Here is a 16,411-nt window from a genome sequence, read left to right on the forward strand (position 1 = left end):
AGTTTCGTCTTTCTGACATAGAAGCACCTGCAATCACAGAGCATGTATACCACTCCCAGGGTTTTGCAATTTGCAAAATGCTTCGCACTAAAGGCACTGCCATCCGGTAAAATGGGGTTTCTGTTAGTATACATGAATTTGCGGTACACACATGACCCACACATGAAGGTACCCTTGTATTTGCAATGTTCCATGTCACTATCCCCCTTAAATTGACGGGTATGAGATGTTGCCCGACTGAAACCTTCCTTTTTTTTTTTTTTTTTTTTTTTTTTTTTAAGGATGTACGTGAATATCCCCTGAGGAGGAGTCTCAATTTTGAGAGTTTCATCATTGGTACAATTCCTTCTTACCCTAAGGTACTGACTGTACAGTATCGATTTGATCAAACCCTGTGGATGGAAGCTCGAGGCATGCAATATGGTGTTCCCTGCAGTGGCCTTGCGATAAAGAAAGAAATCTCACTAAGACTGGAGGACATTGTAAAAGTGAGATTAAATTGATTTCTATTCACATTGTTGAGACATTGGTGCAAAAGTTACAAAGGACCGTCCCAGATGGTGAAAATATCATCGATATATATCGGAACCATACAAGGAATTGGTCTGTATATATCGTTAACGCCTTCTCACTAAAAAGCATGTTTTCCCACTCCCCCAGGTACAGGTTCGCGTAGGATGGGGCACAACATGTCCCCATCGCTACTCCCTGCACCTGGAGGAAGTGGGAACCATCAAAGGTAAAGATATTGTGATACAAAATGTACTCTAATAACGACAAAATAAATTTGTTATACCCCCAATCAACATCCCCTCTTTGATAAATTGCATGTTTTATAGCTGCCATTCCCTTGGAGTGGGGAATGGAGCTATAAAGGGCTTCTACATCGATATTAACTAGATAAGCATTGGCAAGTACAGTTAGGTTTTCAATAATCTTCAGAAAGTGAATAGTATTTTTAACTTATGACCGTAGGCATGTGACATGAGGTTTCAGATATTCATCAATGAATCTACTTGCATTTTCGCTAATTGAACCCCTACCTGATATAATGGGTCTATCTGTCGGGTTAAGTTTGTCCTTGTGGACTTTTGGTAGAGAATAAAAGGTAGGGACAACTGGAAATTTAGTTCTGACATACTCCCATATGGTTTTGTTAATAACCTTATTAGCATAGGCTGAATCAACCAACGAATAGTATTCCTGATTGAATCTATCCACAATGTCCTTATTGATTTTCCGATACCAATTTTTATTCAACAGAATCTTTAAACACATGGAGGTGTATTGGGCATTGTCCATAAGGACAATATTGCCCCCCTTATCGGCCGCCTTAATAGTTATCTTGGTCAACCTGGGGAGTCGAATGTTAAGTTTGTCGTTCTCCGTGTTTACCAACCTCAAAAAAGTGGAGATGTTAGGATTAGACTTCCGAGGTGGAAATAGTATAGAGTTTTTCTTTAATTTTAACCCTTTGATAGGATCCTGTGCCAACCTTCCGGTGTCCGGGACAAAAAGTTCAGTAGGTAGATCGATGCGGTCTATCAGATCAGTGGTATCACTCTCTTCCAAGAGCGACACCAACTGATCTATAGCTTGATTTTCTTTAGGTGTTAAATCAATAGCTCCCTGAGGTTTCTGATATGTTTTTCAAAATAAGTCTACGCGCAAATAATTCCAAATCCTTCACTACTACAAATTTTGTGCAGATTTTCGTTGGGACAAAAACCCAGACCCTTTTTGAAGTACACGAGTATCGTTATCCGTTAGTACGTGAGAAGAAAGGTTGATGATATTAAGAGATATGTTTGGTCCCTCGTCTGTCCCTAAGGATTGGAGTTCCCTGCCTTCAATTAGATTTTGTTGGTAGGTCGGCTTAAAATAGCTTCCACTAAAGGGACATGCTCCGATCTTTCCACCCCTGTATAGCTCTAGATCTAGTAACTGGAGTTGCATTACCACTAGCTCCTTGTGATGTAAAGAAGAAGAAACAGTGGAGCCCGTCACCACAGCAGGTAACCTGTAACCAAAGGTATTGAAGAGGTACACGTACATGCACAGCTCAGAGTACATTATAAAGTGGACTGGGAACAGGCAGGTACGTTTTTTGTTTTCTTACAGAACAGACTAGTATGTCTCTTCTCCGAAAAAGAGTCTGCTTGTTTGCAATGTTTTCATTTTTCCCTTTAATTCCACTCCTAATGATATGCTGCTTGTGTTTATTTAGGTGTGTCTATAGTGCCATCTGGGATGGCTGGTTTCTGTACTAAACTTTTTTTTTTTTTTTTTTGTATATGGCTAGATTCCCTTTAATAAGTGACATCCTCAAAGTTACTTGTGAGCATTTGTCATGGTCCAAACTCCATCCACCATGCTAAGCTTTGTAGAGGAGTTATTTCTGGATCTCGGAGGGAGGGGAATGTTCCTGCCACATGTATAGTGTGTGTGTGTGTTTAGGTAGAGGTAAATAGCTCCTCATCTCTGGGGATGACATGGAAGTGTTGCTGTAAAGCGTGGCAGAGCTTCCAGCCAGGGATCAGGTTTAAGTCTCTGCCACGTCACTGGATAGAAGAAAAGCCTCCCTGTGCTGGTGAGCTGGGCCGCCTCCCTTTCTACAGACCTTTTTGTTCAGCCGATGGCTCAAAAACATGATATTATCAGAACGTAGTGCTGGAAGCTGAGTGTAAACTTTGTCTGCTGCCGTCTCACTTGTTAGAATTATGATTTGCACAATAACACGGCAGCATTCCTATTGTTGCTGGATTGGAGCTTGCTATGAGATATTACAGATGGGAGTTATTTTTAGTTGATGGGAATCTTTAGAACTACTTGAGACAATTTGACTTTGTTATACTGCTTTTTTTAAATTTTGCAGTATTTTTTTTTTCTACTTTAGTTTACTTTTAGTGCAGTTTTAGGGCTCATTCACATGGGTCTTACAGGCTCTGCATTGGGAGCCGCGCGACCGTCCCTGCATACATGTCAAATTTGGATGTGTGGGTCCATAAAGGCGATGCATATTTATTCTTGTATAGACTGCCTGCACACAGCTACATGCTAGTAGAAAAAGGTAAACAAATGGCCCTTCACACTATACAGGGGGCTCTGTGCCTGCGTGGATGAGCCCTTAGTGCTCGATTACACAGTTGCGTTCCAGTGCACTAAACCTTGTGTTGTGGCCCCCATAATAAATGTAATGTTTCCCTGTCAGCAGTGCAGTGTATTTTTAAAAGAACAGGTCAAATAAAAAAAATAAATATAATAGATAGATAAACATGCCTTAGTGAATGGCTGTTAACCCTATCCAATTTAAATTTGAAAATGCCTTTCTGTGCACCAAGAAAACGCAGGGCAACAAAATGGAAAAGGCAGACAGCTCACAGCCCATAGTTGGGTTATCCCTCTGATAAAGACACACAGCAAAACACCATATTGCACTGCTTGTGAGAGAGCACATATGACATGAAGACACAGCTTTGTCGCATACCTCAATGCTGCACCCTGGATGGGGGGGGGGGTGAACTGTCCCTTCAGGCTGTTCCCAGGGGTATCCAGAGAGCTGTATTGATCTGTAGTTACCTATGTTATATTCATAGCTGTTTCTGGACTTTATTGCAACGTTCAGTGTACATATGGACAGATTATTAGCTAGGGTTCATATCAGCACAATCCCTTTTGATATTGTTTATTAATGCAGGACATGCACCTGTCTGATGCTACAAAAAAATACACATCTAACTGTGTCCCTGCTGCACAGGATTCTGTCACCAGGAGAATTTGTTTTTTGTTTTTTTGTTTTTTGTTTTTTTCTGCTGACCCTTTGTCACTAGGACTGAAAGCGAGGGAAAATGGAAAACTTTTGAGTTGCCACCAGAAGAAGCATTGCTTGAAACTTTTCCAATGAGGGCACTTGTTCTGGTGACACCTGTCTGCGGGGTGATTTACCTCACTACTTCCTGCTGTGTGTACAAGACAGGAAGTGAAGGGTAATCTCTTGAATGGGACTCAAGTGGCAGACAAAATAAAAAACCTGACGATTCCCTTTGCTATCCAAATTGGTACACCTATACAAAATAAGGGGGGAGGGGCTGGTATGTCATTGGCTTATATGTAAAGGAAATAGGCATGCATTGCTTTTTAACTTTTAAAAATGCTAATTGCCTGGCAGTTTCTGATATCAGCATTTTTCAAGAAGCACAGATAGTAGGAAGTCAGAAGAGTGAAGTTATACTTTTGGATCAGTACATTTGTTTTGGGTTGGGGCTTATTTGCACCATGCCCAGTAATCTGCATAGATCAGGTCTTGACTTTGTGTAATCCACTCCTCACACATTTTTGTTAATAACCTTTTTGTTTCGTTTGAGGATTTGACGGCTCGGAATGGAGTGACTAACAAATTTATTTTTCAAATATCTATTGTTGCGTCATGAAATTTGGGCACAGTTTTTAGAGCAGCCTTTCTCAACCTTTTCAACACAGAGGAACCCTTGAAATAGTTCTCCGGTCTCAGGGAACCCCTGCTAAAAATGAGAAATCTACAACTCATGATACATATTAGTGTGATGGTCAGTGGGAAGCATGGTCCTTACACTTGTGGTTATTGGGAAGAATTACCTCCTTACATATGGTTAAAAAGATTAATGGTGTCAGTGGGAACTTATCTCAGAGGCTGAAAACTGCCCAATGCTGGAGGAACCCTGGCTGAAAATCACTGGTTTAGCAGAGGTGGGGGGGGGGGGGGGGGGGTATTGATGCCTGGACTGACCGAGGAGGGATGGGAGGAGGCCACGCAGGTCTGTTTTCAGGATCTTATTGGTTCTAATGATCAATTTATACAATTTAACCACTTCCGGACCGCACATATACTGCGGCAGGGTAGCCCGGCTGCGCAAAACGACGTACCTGTACATTGTTTCCTGCATGAGATACTGTGGGCCTGCTGCAAACCGGGGGAGCGCGTGAATAGAGTCCGCCGGACACCCACGATCGCGGTACAGAGTCAGAACGGGGACCTGCCTATGTAAACAAGGCGGATCCCTATTCTGACAGGTGACAACATGGAGATCGTTGTTCTTGATCACTAGGAACAGCAGATCTGTCCAAGTGAGCCCATCCCCCACACAGAACACACCCAGAGAACACGGTTAACTTTTTGATCGACTCATACTGTTCACTCCTTTCCTGCCAGTGTCATTTATATATTGATCTGTGCATTTTTTTTTTTTTTTTTTTTTTTTTTCAAGCACTGATCACTGTATTGGTGTCACTGGTCCCCAAAGAGTGTCGCTTGGAATCAGATTTTATCTGCTGCAATGTTGCAGTCCCGCAAAAAAAATTGCAGATCAACGCCATTACCAATAAAAAAAAAAAAAAAAAAAAAAAAAAAATTAAAGTCCCTAAATCTATCCCCTGTTTTGTAGACGCTATAACTTTTGCGCAAACCAATCAATATTTGCTTATTGGGATTTTTTTTTAACCAAAAAATATGTAGAATACATGTTGGCCTAAACTGAATAAATTATTTTTTTGTCTATGTATTGTAGTTTAAAAAAAAAAAAAAAAATGAGAGAGATATCTTGCAAAAAATAAAAACCACAGAGGTGATCAAGTACCACCAAAAGCGCGCTCTTTGTGGGTAAAAAAAGACATGTTTTTGTTTGGGTACAACGTCACACAACCGCGCGATTGTCAGGTAAAGCGACGCAGTGCCGTATAGCAAAAATGGCCTGGTCATTAAGGGGGTAAATCCTTCCGGTGCTAAAGTGGTGGTTACGTTTATAAACCAGCTGCATTATACTCCTGTTAAATTAGCCTGTATGGGCTTTACCTCCGCCTGTTCCCGCTGTGGTTCCAAGGAAGCAGATCATTTGCATATGTTTTGGTCTTGCCCTATTCTTTTAACGTATTGGGAAGATATATTTTCTTTTTTTGACCGCACTCTACATCTACCTGTACCTCCACACTCCAGAGGATGGACTGCTTGGTGTGCTGAATGACTTTATACACCGGACACATGCTCAAACTCTTGTACTGTTCTATGCTAGGAAATTGATTCTGCTACGATGGAAAAATGCTTCTCCCGATGTACAAACCTTTTCCCGTGTGGTGAATAAAGTTTTACCTGTTTTCAATCGAATATATAAAGGCTTGCCCTAAGAAGTTCTTAAAAATTGGGCAACCCTGGCTTGATATAGCAGATTCCTTTCGGAAAGATACCCCGCTATATCAAAAGTTGTAATGTGGTTGATATAATTTCTTACCATTGCATTAGTGGTTTGCTAAACGCCATGTTGTGGGCTTATTGGCTCCCCAGTCTAATGGATAGGGAAGGAGAGGTGTGGGTATGAGTGGTGTTATGTGTGTTGGTGTGGTTGTTTGGATGTTTACTCTGTACTATGATTGAAGAGCAATATGCTGTGCTCTGTGCAGCCTACCCAAAGCTGTTTTGTGTTGTTCTATGGCATATCTCTCCTTTTTAGAAGGGGATATCTGGGATTGGTTTACAGTTTTGTTAACATGTTGGCCTTTTATAGCCATGTGCTATTTACTTTTATTGCATATTCCTGTTATACTGTGATATGCATTTGGAAATATGTAAAGGAAATGAATACCTTTTCAGGGAAAAAGAATCTGCATAGATCAATGCAAGGGCATCTAGAATAAAATAATTTCTGTGCCCTGTTCCCATCATAGCATAGCATACTAGCTCACTTTTTCGGCAGACAAAAGCTGGATGTGCAGACCATAACATTTTTGTCGGATGTAAACTCAACGTCCCATTTTTTTTTTTTCATTTAGTATGCTTTTCGTATGGGAAAAAAAATCATAAGAGCAAGTCTACGCATGCTCAGAAACGAAAGAATACATACAAAACTATTCAACACATCACTTCTGATGTTGTATTCTGTCGTACGAAAATTTTCGTATTGTGAGTAACCTCTTCACTTTTGGCATGCCACACAAATCGGACATTCGTTCGTCCAAAAATCTAAGCGTGTGTACGAGGCTTTGGAGGTGATTTATTCTTCTAAAGCACACTGGTACTGACTAATATTCCAGATTTTCTCTTACCTCTCAGTTTCTCTCCCTCACTCGGCTAATGTGACCCCAATGCAGACAGGGGGGGGGTATTTAGTTCTGTTTTCTCTATTCCTTTTTTGAGCAGTGCATGATTTTCATGTGCAGCTGTGTGTATTTTGAAAAGCATGTTAAATGTGATTTTTGCACAGAGTGCCATTCATCCTGACAGAAGTTCACTTGCAGGGACATGAAGGCAAAACTACAGCCAGCAGGATTTTCTCAAAATGCACCACTCCTAAAATGCATTGGAGAGAACTGTGCACCATTTGCTTTGCTTTCTTTGCCATAGAGCTGGTATATTCCCATATACAGTACATATTCAACAAGAGGGAAGGGGGGCAAGATAGAGAGAGACTACTATACTTCCCTCCATAGCCATAAGAAGAAGCATGGCACAAGTGAGCTGCAATATATCAAAAAGGAATGGTGCCTTACACTAGAGATGTCAAATTTCCGGAAATTTTGAAGCTCTGAAAAAAACGCTACATTAGCACTTAAGGTGAACACCCTGTCTTAAAATATTTTATTCATCATATTAAAATAAAATATTCCACAATATATTATTTATTTATGTATCTTTTTCAATTTTTTCAAAAAACTTTTTTTTTTCCCAAATTTTTCTGTGTGGTGTGTTTTTTGTGTGTGGTGGTTTTTTTTTTTTTTTTCCGGGCCTCCACACCTCTACCCTACACACAGGTGTGGATAGGCCCTGAAGGAACCTGGTACTTGGATACTAATGCAGGCCTTCATTGCTTCTTAATTATACTCGATGTGTGGCTGCTATGCTTTGAGCCATTGATCTGGAACAAGCAGGCACTAAAGTCACTGAAATCAGAACTCGTCATCTGCAGCATTGTTCAGGGTTAGTGACTCAAAAGTATTATGCTGTAAGGGTGAAGTCCATTACAGTGTACGTCTTGGCAGGATATATCTGTATATCAATTTTTTCAGTACAACCCAGCCTCTGCTTCACTTAAATCCCAAGTAATGAGACAGTATTGTTGGCTCACTATAGGAAGTTAGGAGCTCACTAGATTTCTGTCAGATCAGCAGGTTTTTTTGTCTGTACTTGCAGCATTTTAAAGGGATAACACAAGGGTAAATATGCATGTATTGCAGGCATGTTCTAGATATTATTTAACTATATATAGTTGTGTGTTTTTTTTTTTTTTTTTTTTTTTTGTAGAATACAAATAAATTGTGTGTCAGGATAACACACAAAAAGAAGCCAGGATAACATTAACAACTACAATTACAGCTTGCTAGCACTTGATGTTTCTTGATCTCTGCATTTACTGTAGCTACTATACCCATCGTGCTTTATTGGTCTGCGACTAGAAGACAGTCTGTAGGATGGGAGTTGCACATTGTCCCCAAAGGCTTACAGACAAGTTCTGACATGAGACGCTCGTACCTGGGCCATAGCTGGGAACCTCCCTGAATGGCTGTTTACTTCTATATAGCATGTAAAAACGTCCCCTCAAGTCACCATTTATAATATTCATTTTCAAAAATTTCTCATCGTGCTCGACTACAAATATGTACCTCTGGCATGTATCTTTTTAAGTTTTAAAGATATTGAATACACATATGTATAGATGAGAGCCATTATATCTGCCAGCACATTTTTTTATTTCTGTCCATCTAGTCCTGGGATTCACAGGAGACCTGTGTGTGTGTGTTGTGTTGTGTTTTTTGTTTTTTTTTTTTGTTTTGTAGGTTTTCAAATCCCTTTCCACTCTATTGTTTTTTTTTTTTTTTCCTCTTTTCGTTCTTTGACACAGCGCTCCATTATTCAGAACCATAGGGTTATATCGCTCCCTTACAGGAGTAAGACACTAGGCAGAAAATAGACTTGGCTACCCCTATGTGCAGTCCTAGGTGACATACACCTCCCTCTCTGCTATAGGCCTTCAGTTTTTTTTCTGCCTAGTCAGGAGTAGACCTAGTTCCCTGCTGGGATCTCTGGTCCTGGCAATTTTTTGTTTTTGCTTTTTAATTTTTTTTTTTTTTTCCCTCTGTCTCTGTCTCTGTGTCTCTGTGTCTCTGTGTCTCTGTGTCTCTGTGTCTCTGTGTCTCTGTGTCTCTGTGTCTCTGTGTCTCTGTCTCTCTCTGTGTCTCTGTGTCTCTGTCTCTCTCTGTCTCTCTCTGTCTCTGTCTCTCTCTGTCTCTCTCTGTCTCTGTCTCTCTCTGTCTCTGTCTCTCTCTGTCTCTGTCTCTCTCTGTCTCTGTCTCTCTCTCTGTCTCTGTCTCTCTCTCTGTCTCTGTCTCTCTCTCTGTCTCTGTCTCTCTCTCTGTCTCTGTCTCTGTCTCTGTCTCTGTCTCTCTCTCTGTCTCTGTCTCTGTCTCTCTCTGTGTCTCTCTCTCTCTCTGTCTCTCTCTCTCTCTGTCTCTCTCTGTCTGTCTCTCTCTGTCTCTCTCTGTCTGTCTCTCTCTGTCTCTCTCTGTCTCTCTCTCTCTGTCTCTCTCTCTCTCTGTCTCTCTCTCTGTCTCTCTCTCTCTGTGTGTCTCTCTCTCTCTCTGTGTGTCTCTCTCTCTCTCTGTGTCTCTCTCTCTCTCTGTGTCTCTCTCTCTCTCTGTGTGTCTCTCTCTCTCTGTGTGTCTCTCTCTCTCTCTCTCTCTCTCTCTCTCTCTCTCTCTCTCTCTCTCTCTGTCTTTCTTTTTCTTTCTTTCTTTTTTTCTTTCTGCCAGACCAGGCGACGGACTGGACACTAAGATCCAGTGGTCTCCCCAGTCTGATCAGCGAGTGCGTGCAGACCGCAGCTACGCAGTAGGTCGGCCGCGATAGCCCCACTGGACAGGGGCTGGCCCTGCGAGTTAAACGTCTCAGCCTGTGTTGCAGTGTTCCTCATGGCCGACAGCCCCCCCCACTTCGGGGGAGAGGAGGATCTGTCTGGGAGCGTTACCCGCGCACTCTCATCAGTCTCTACTGATCCTATGTCTGGCTCTGCCATCGTGGATGTGGCCCACCTTGCGGGGTTGGTGGCCACACTCCCTGTCCTGTCAGTGAGATTGTCCCTCCACCACTGCAGTGGCGCACAAGAAGGTGCTGGTTGTCTCCCTTATTACATCTGTTTGGGAAACTTTAAAGATGGAGGATGCAGCTGCGGCGGAGGTGCCGGTCCCCTTGGCACCCATAAACTGTTTCGCACAGCAAAAGCGTTCCCTTCTCCCTCCTATTTTGGAATATTTGTTCATGAAGAGTGGGAGTGTCCAAAGCATCCCTTTGTGGTTCCAAATACGCTTAACTTTGAGGAACCCCTTGTGGGGTCCCTCTTTAAAGAGTGGACTGTTCACCAGTAGTGGATCCCCCTGTCTCTAGGTTGCGCAAGGCGACCATGATTCTGGTAGAGGAGTCTTCAGCTTTTAAGGATCCGGCTGACATACCTGGAGGGGGAGCAGATTCCCTCTGCTTTCGCTGAGTTGGTGGACCAGTTGGTCTGGGGGCTGCAGTTTGTATGCAATGCCTCTTAGACGCAGTTCCCTTGGTTGTTAAGCTCTCGTTCAGCAGTGGTGCTTAGACATGTATTGGGGCTTAAGCATTGGTCTGCGGACTGGGCTTCTAAATAAAGCTCTGACTGGGTCACCTTTTCAAGGCAATTGTCTGTTTGAGGCTACCCTGGATGACATTGTTCCGAGTCTCACAGGAGGGAAGTGTAAATGTCTTCCACAGTCTGAAATGGGGGGGGGGGGGGGGGGGGGCCTCATAGCGGATGCGGTCCTTCTTCTTGGCACGCAATGGACCTGGTCTGGCAAGCCGAGACCCACGGACAGGGCCCCTTCAGCATGAAGGCGCGCCCTCACCTATGTCCTAGTTTTCCGGCCTTGAATCCCGAAAATTGTTTTTTCCTTCCAATTGGCGTCTGCTACCAGACTGTTGGCAGTTTTCCTCCTTGGGGCTGTGCAAGCCCTGTTGCTTCAGGGTGTGCTTGTCCCAGTTCTAGTGGGTACAGAAGGTCAGAATGGAGTCCATCCGCACGGTGGTGGCGTCCCTTCATCATGGGGACTTTCGGGCTTCTGTCATCACAGATGCTTATTTACACACTCCAATATGTGCCCGACGCCAATACTTCCTCCATTTTACAAAAAGGGAAAAGAGCATTTGCAGCTCGCGGTGTTGACTTGGTCTCTCCTCGACCCCTTGCGTACTCACAAAAGTGTTGGCCCCAGTTCTGGCACGGTTATGTCAGCAGGAGATTGCGGTCCTGGGCTGCTTGGATGATCTTCTTCTGCAAGCAGAGTCCTCAGCTACCCTGAGGGGTGACGTAGCTCGCTATACAGACCTCAGTTTTCAGTTGGCTTCTATACTACCTGAAGTCTGCTCCGGCTCCTTCCAGAAAATTGGATTATCTGGGCCTGACTCTGGTTTCATCTCTGGCCAGAGTGTTTCTTCCTCTGGACAAACTCCAGAAGTTGCATGCTGCATTTCAACTACTGTTGTCTCGCAGGTGGACCTCCCTGCGGTCCTGCATGTGGGTGTTGGGCCTGATGGAACCTTCGCGGCGGTTCCATTTGCGCAGTTCCATACAAGCTCCTTTTCAAGTGAGATCCTCCCGTAAAGTGTCCGAGGTCTCTAAGCTATCGGATTCAGCTGAGCCAGAAAACCGGGGGTCCCTGGTCTGGTGGCTTTGCTCTCCGGGATTTCGGCAGGTCGCAATTTTTTTCTCCTCTTATTTTGGACAGTGGGCACCACCAATGCCATTCTGTCTGAGTGGGGAGGTGTCCTGAGACTGGGTTCTGCTCAGGGTCGTTGGACGCTGGAGGAATCCGGACTGCCGATCAATATCCTGGGACTTTGAGTGATCAGACTAGGCATGGATCATGGAGGTTGACTTCAGGGGCTCAGGGTACGGATCCAGTCAGACTATGCCACGGCGGTGGTCTATGTCAATCACCAGGGCAGAACGAAGAGTGTGTTGGCAGCCCTGACAGTAGGCAGCATCCTCCTGTGGGCAGAACGCCTTGTTCCAGGCCCTCCGCCGTATGCATTGTAGGAGGAGAAAAATGGCAGGCGTTTGCCTCAGTCGGCTAGTGTTTGCCCATGGGGCAGTCCCTTCACCAGGACATGTTTCATCAATTATATATCTCCGATGGGGCACTCCCGAGGTAGACCTGTTGGCATCCTGGCTTAATGGAACGGTACTGAGGTTTCTGGCAAGGTCATTGGCTCCTCTGGTGGGGCCGGTATAGTCGGATCTACACCTCTCCTCCTCTCGAGATTTTGCCGCAGCTTTTACACAGGATTGAGGCCGAAGGGATTGCGGTCATTCTAGTGGGCTCGGATGGTCTTGTCGGTCTTGATACGCCAACCAGGTGCGCTTGGTCGCTGACGTCCCTTGGCGACTGCCTCTTGGGGAGGCTCTACTGTCCCAAGGGCCGATCTTCCATCCTGCTTCAGTCACTGTTTTTTTTTTTTGAAGTTACGATGCTGCTGAAGGCTTGGAAGCCTTCCTCTGGGAAGATGCGGTCGCTTCTACCGCCGTGGGATCTACTCTTACTGCGTTCAGTTCTACAGGAGCCTTCCTTTGAAAATATCCGGGAGGTTCTTCTGCTTGCTCTGTCCCCAGAAGGTGGCTTTTTTGGTTGCTATCACCTATGCTCGCAGAGTGTCGGAATTGTAGGCGTTACCATGTCATACTTCTTACCTGGTAATCCACAAAGATGAAGTGGTTCTTCGCCCTTGTCCGTGGTTCCCTCCTCTGATGCCATTTGATTAAGGACGTTGTATTGCCTTCCCTGTGTCCCAGGTCAAAATATCCGAAGGGATTTAACTTGCATGCCCTGGATGTGTTCAGACGATTCGGGTGTATTTGGCAGTCACAGGGCCTTTTCGGAGATCAGACTCGCTATTTGTGATCCTGGACAGGCCAAAAAAGGAGCTGTCTGTTTCTTCTGTGACCTTTCTAGATGGCTGACAGATGATGTCTATTCTTTCAGGGGTAGGGTTCCTCCTTTCCCTGTTACGGCGCATTCTGCTTAGCTGCTTCTTGAGTCTTCCATCATCGGGCATCAGCTGCGCTGTTTTGCAAGGCGGCCACTTGGTAGTCGGTGTACACTTTCACAAAATTCTACAACGTGGCTGTGCTGGCATCTGAGAATGCTCCTCTTGGCCGCAAGGTGATGCAGGCTGCTGTTTAGAGGGTCTAGTCCCTCTTAAAGGGTTATTTGTTCAGGTTGGGTTTCAGTTTGTTTCTGTGTTGAGCTCCTGTTACCTGGTTGGCTCTTGTGTTAGCCTTGGGATTTTTCGTTGTCCCACCCCTCATGTTTGGCACTGCTTTGGGACGTCCCTATGGTTCTGATTAATAAAGCACTGTCTCTGTCAATGAACGAAAGAGAAAATGGACTTGATGGAAATGGAATTAACTTTCCATAAAATCCCTTTCTCTGAGTTAATTGACAGACACAGCACCCCTCCTACCTTCTAAGGAGTTTTGATGCTTCTGACACTGCTTGTTACTAAACTGAAGGCCTATAGCAGAGAGGGGGGGGGGGTGTATATCACCTAGGACTGCCCATCGGTGTAGCCAAGTCCTTTCTTCTGCCTAGTGTCCTACTCCTGTAGGGGGCGATATAACCCTATGGTTCTGAATAATGGAGCGCTGTGTCTGTCAATTAACTCAGAGAAATGGATTTTACGGTAAGTCAAAAATCCCATTTTTTTTCTTTGCTGTCTCTGTCCCTGTCAGGCAACTTCTCCCTCCCTTTTTTGTCCTGGTGACTGCTCTCACAGAAAACAAAACACTCAAATTCTGAGTGGCCATCTGAACAAGAATAGATGGAGAATCTTCCAGGGGGGGCACTAGTTCTGGTGGCTGCCAGGGGTTTCCTCTTGCATCCTGTTGTTCCTATGGGATAGGAAGTCTTCACTGTCTCTCTGCTCTCGTCTTCTATCAGTATGCTCATTGTTGGCATTGAGCACTGAATCACAGATGTCAGGCTTGTGTGCTGCTTCTACTTCTTTCAGTTTGGACTTTGCTGTACAGGGAACTCCAAATGGCTGATACCAAGTCAAATTCAGGTACTTGCATTGCTTGCATTAAAGTGGTAGTAAACTGATGTGGGTTTTTTGTTTTTAAACCTGCAAAGTTATATTGTGCTAGTATGCACCACAATGACATCACTCCCGTTGTTCACAGCACAGGTCTCTGAAGGAACGACACGGCATGCCGTTCCTTCAGAGCGCGAGCACCGATAGCTTCACAAGTAAATATCCCCTAAACGTTTCCTGTTTAGGAGATATTTACTGTGCCTATAGGTAAACCTTATTTTAGGCTTACCTATAGGTTAAAAATCGTCCATGGGAGTTTACTCCCACTTAAATACATTGAATTTAATCCCTCGCCTGAGGACTTGCATTTTGACACGTTACTTGCCTTCCCTTTTATTATGTTACTCTTCTTACCTGGAGAGTCTTGGGATCTCCTCTGTTAGATATTTTATTTGTGATGGCCTATCTTTTTTTAAAAAAAATTTTGAACTAAAAAAAAAAAATACATTGAGGGCCAACGAGTTCACACCACATGCAGTCCAGTGTGTGTTTTTTGTTTTGTTTTTGTTTTTTTTCTGCATCAAAAACGCATAGAAAGTAGGTTATATGGTTTTCAATGGCATAGTTTACACCAGTGCTTGCAGTTAAAGTGCGTTCCAGTTCCAGAAAAAAAAAGTAGAATATGCTGCATTTTTCCTCCACGAACACAAGAGGGGGGGAAAAATGCACTGGAATGCATCAAAAACACGCATGCAGAAAAGGCATCTGGAAAACATCCGGACTCCGTTTCTATGGTGTGTTCATGAATGCATCATTCAGGTTCACAAGTGCAGACAGCCTTATCGCTCAGTTTGGCCAGGCAGGCTGCTCTAGGAAGAGTCCTGGTGGTTCTAAGCTTCTTCCATTTATGGATGATGGAGGCCACTGTGCTCATTGGGAACTTTTAATGCTGCAGATATTTTTCTGTGCCTCGATACAATCCTGTCTTGGAGGTCTACAGACAATTCCTTGGACTTCATGGCTTGGTTTGTGCTCTGACATGCACTTGTAACTGTGGGTCCTTATATAGACGTGTGCCTTTCCAAATCATGTCCAATCAACTGAATTTACCACAGGTGGGCTCCAATCAAGTTGTAGAAACATCTCAAGGGTGATCAGTGGAAACAGGATATACCTGAGCTCAATTTTGAGCATCATGGCAAAGGCTGTGAATACTTAGATCCCTTTCACACTGGGGCGTTTCTCAGGCGCTTTTGGTCTATATATATATATATATATATATATATATATATATATATATATATATATATATATATATATATATATATATATATATATATATATATATATATATATATATATATATATATATATAAAAAAAAAAAGCACCAGAAAAATGCCTCCCCTGCAGCCCCAGTGTGAGAGTCCGAGTGCTTTCAGATTGGGGTGGTGCGCTTGCAGGACGTTAGAAAAAGTCCTGCAAGCAGCATCTTTCGGGCGGTGGAGGAGAGGTGTATACACCGCTCCTCCACCACCCCTGCCATTGAAATCAATGGGCACCGCTGCCAAGGTGCCTGCAGAACGCTTCGGCGCCGGCGCTTTTAACCCTTTGGCCGCTAGTGGGGGTTAAAACGCCCCACTAGTGGCCGAAAAGCACTGCTAAAATTAGTGGTGCTTTACCGCTGACGCCCTCCCACCCCAGGGTGAAAGTAGTGCTATGTACATGGGATTGTTTTTCGTTTGTTTAAAATTTTTCCAATTTTTTTTTTTTTTTTTTTTTTTAATAAAACATCTTTTCACGTTCATTCTGGGGTATTGTTTGTAGAATTTTGAGGATAATGAATTTAATCCATTTTGGAATAAGGCAGTAGTATAACAAAATGTGGAAAAAGTCAAGTGCTTTCAATACTAAATTCAATACTTTCCGGATGCACTGCAAGCCAGTTACACACTGCAGTGCCCGGCCGTTAGCACTTTTAACCCCTGCTAGCGGCCGAAGGGGTTAAAAGCGCCTGTGTTGCGGCGCTTCCGAACCGTTTTTCAGGCGATCCGGAAGTGCTGTATACAATACTCCCAAACTGCACCAAAGATGTTGCTTGCAGAACTTTTCCTAATGTCCCACAAGCGCGCACCGCCCCAGTGTGAAAAGTCACACTGAAATGAATGGGAGGCGGTTTTCAGGTGTTAGGCTATTTCTAGCGCTAAAACGCCTGAAAACTGGCTCAGTGTGAAAGTAGCCTAAATGTCACGTATCTGAGGAGGGCATCAGCTTCAATACAGAAGGCAGATCTGGTGGAGCTTCATCTGGAGGCCAGCTTAAGATAGGAGTGGATTTAAAAATCA

The 16,411-nt window shown here is 43.8% G+C and overlaps 1 protein-coding gene across 2 annotated transcripts in view; it reads left to right on the forward strand.

The window, feature by feature from the left end:
- TMEM263 (transmembrane protein 263) overlaps positions 1-16,411 on the forward strand; it is a 45,206-nt gene that overhangs the window by 11,598 nt on the left and 17,197 nt on the right. Inside the window, exon 1 of one of the 2 annotated variants that reach the window (XM_073621214.1) lies at positions 348-488. The exons of the other annotated variant lie outside the window; for it this stretch is intronic. The gene's annotated coding sequence lies outside the window, so the exon portion shown is untranslated. Of the gene's footprint in view, positions 1-347; positions 489-16,411 lie in introns of those variants that run through there. 2 annotated transcript variants of the gene reach the window in all.

The sequence above is a fragment of the Aquarana catesbeiana genome, linkage group LG03, assembly GCF_042186555.1.
Source record: "Aquarana catesbeiana isolate 2022-GZ linkage group LG03, ASM4218655v1, whole genome shotgun sequence".
Classification (NCBI taxonomy): Eukaryota; Metazoa; Chordata; class Amphibia; order Anura; family Ranidae; genus Aquarana; species Aquarana catesbeiana.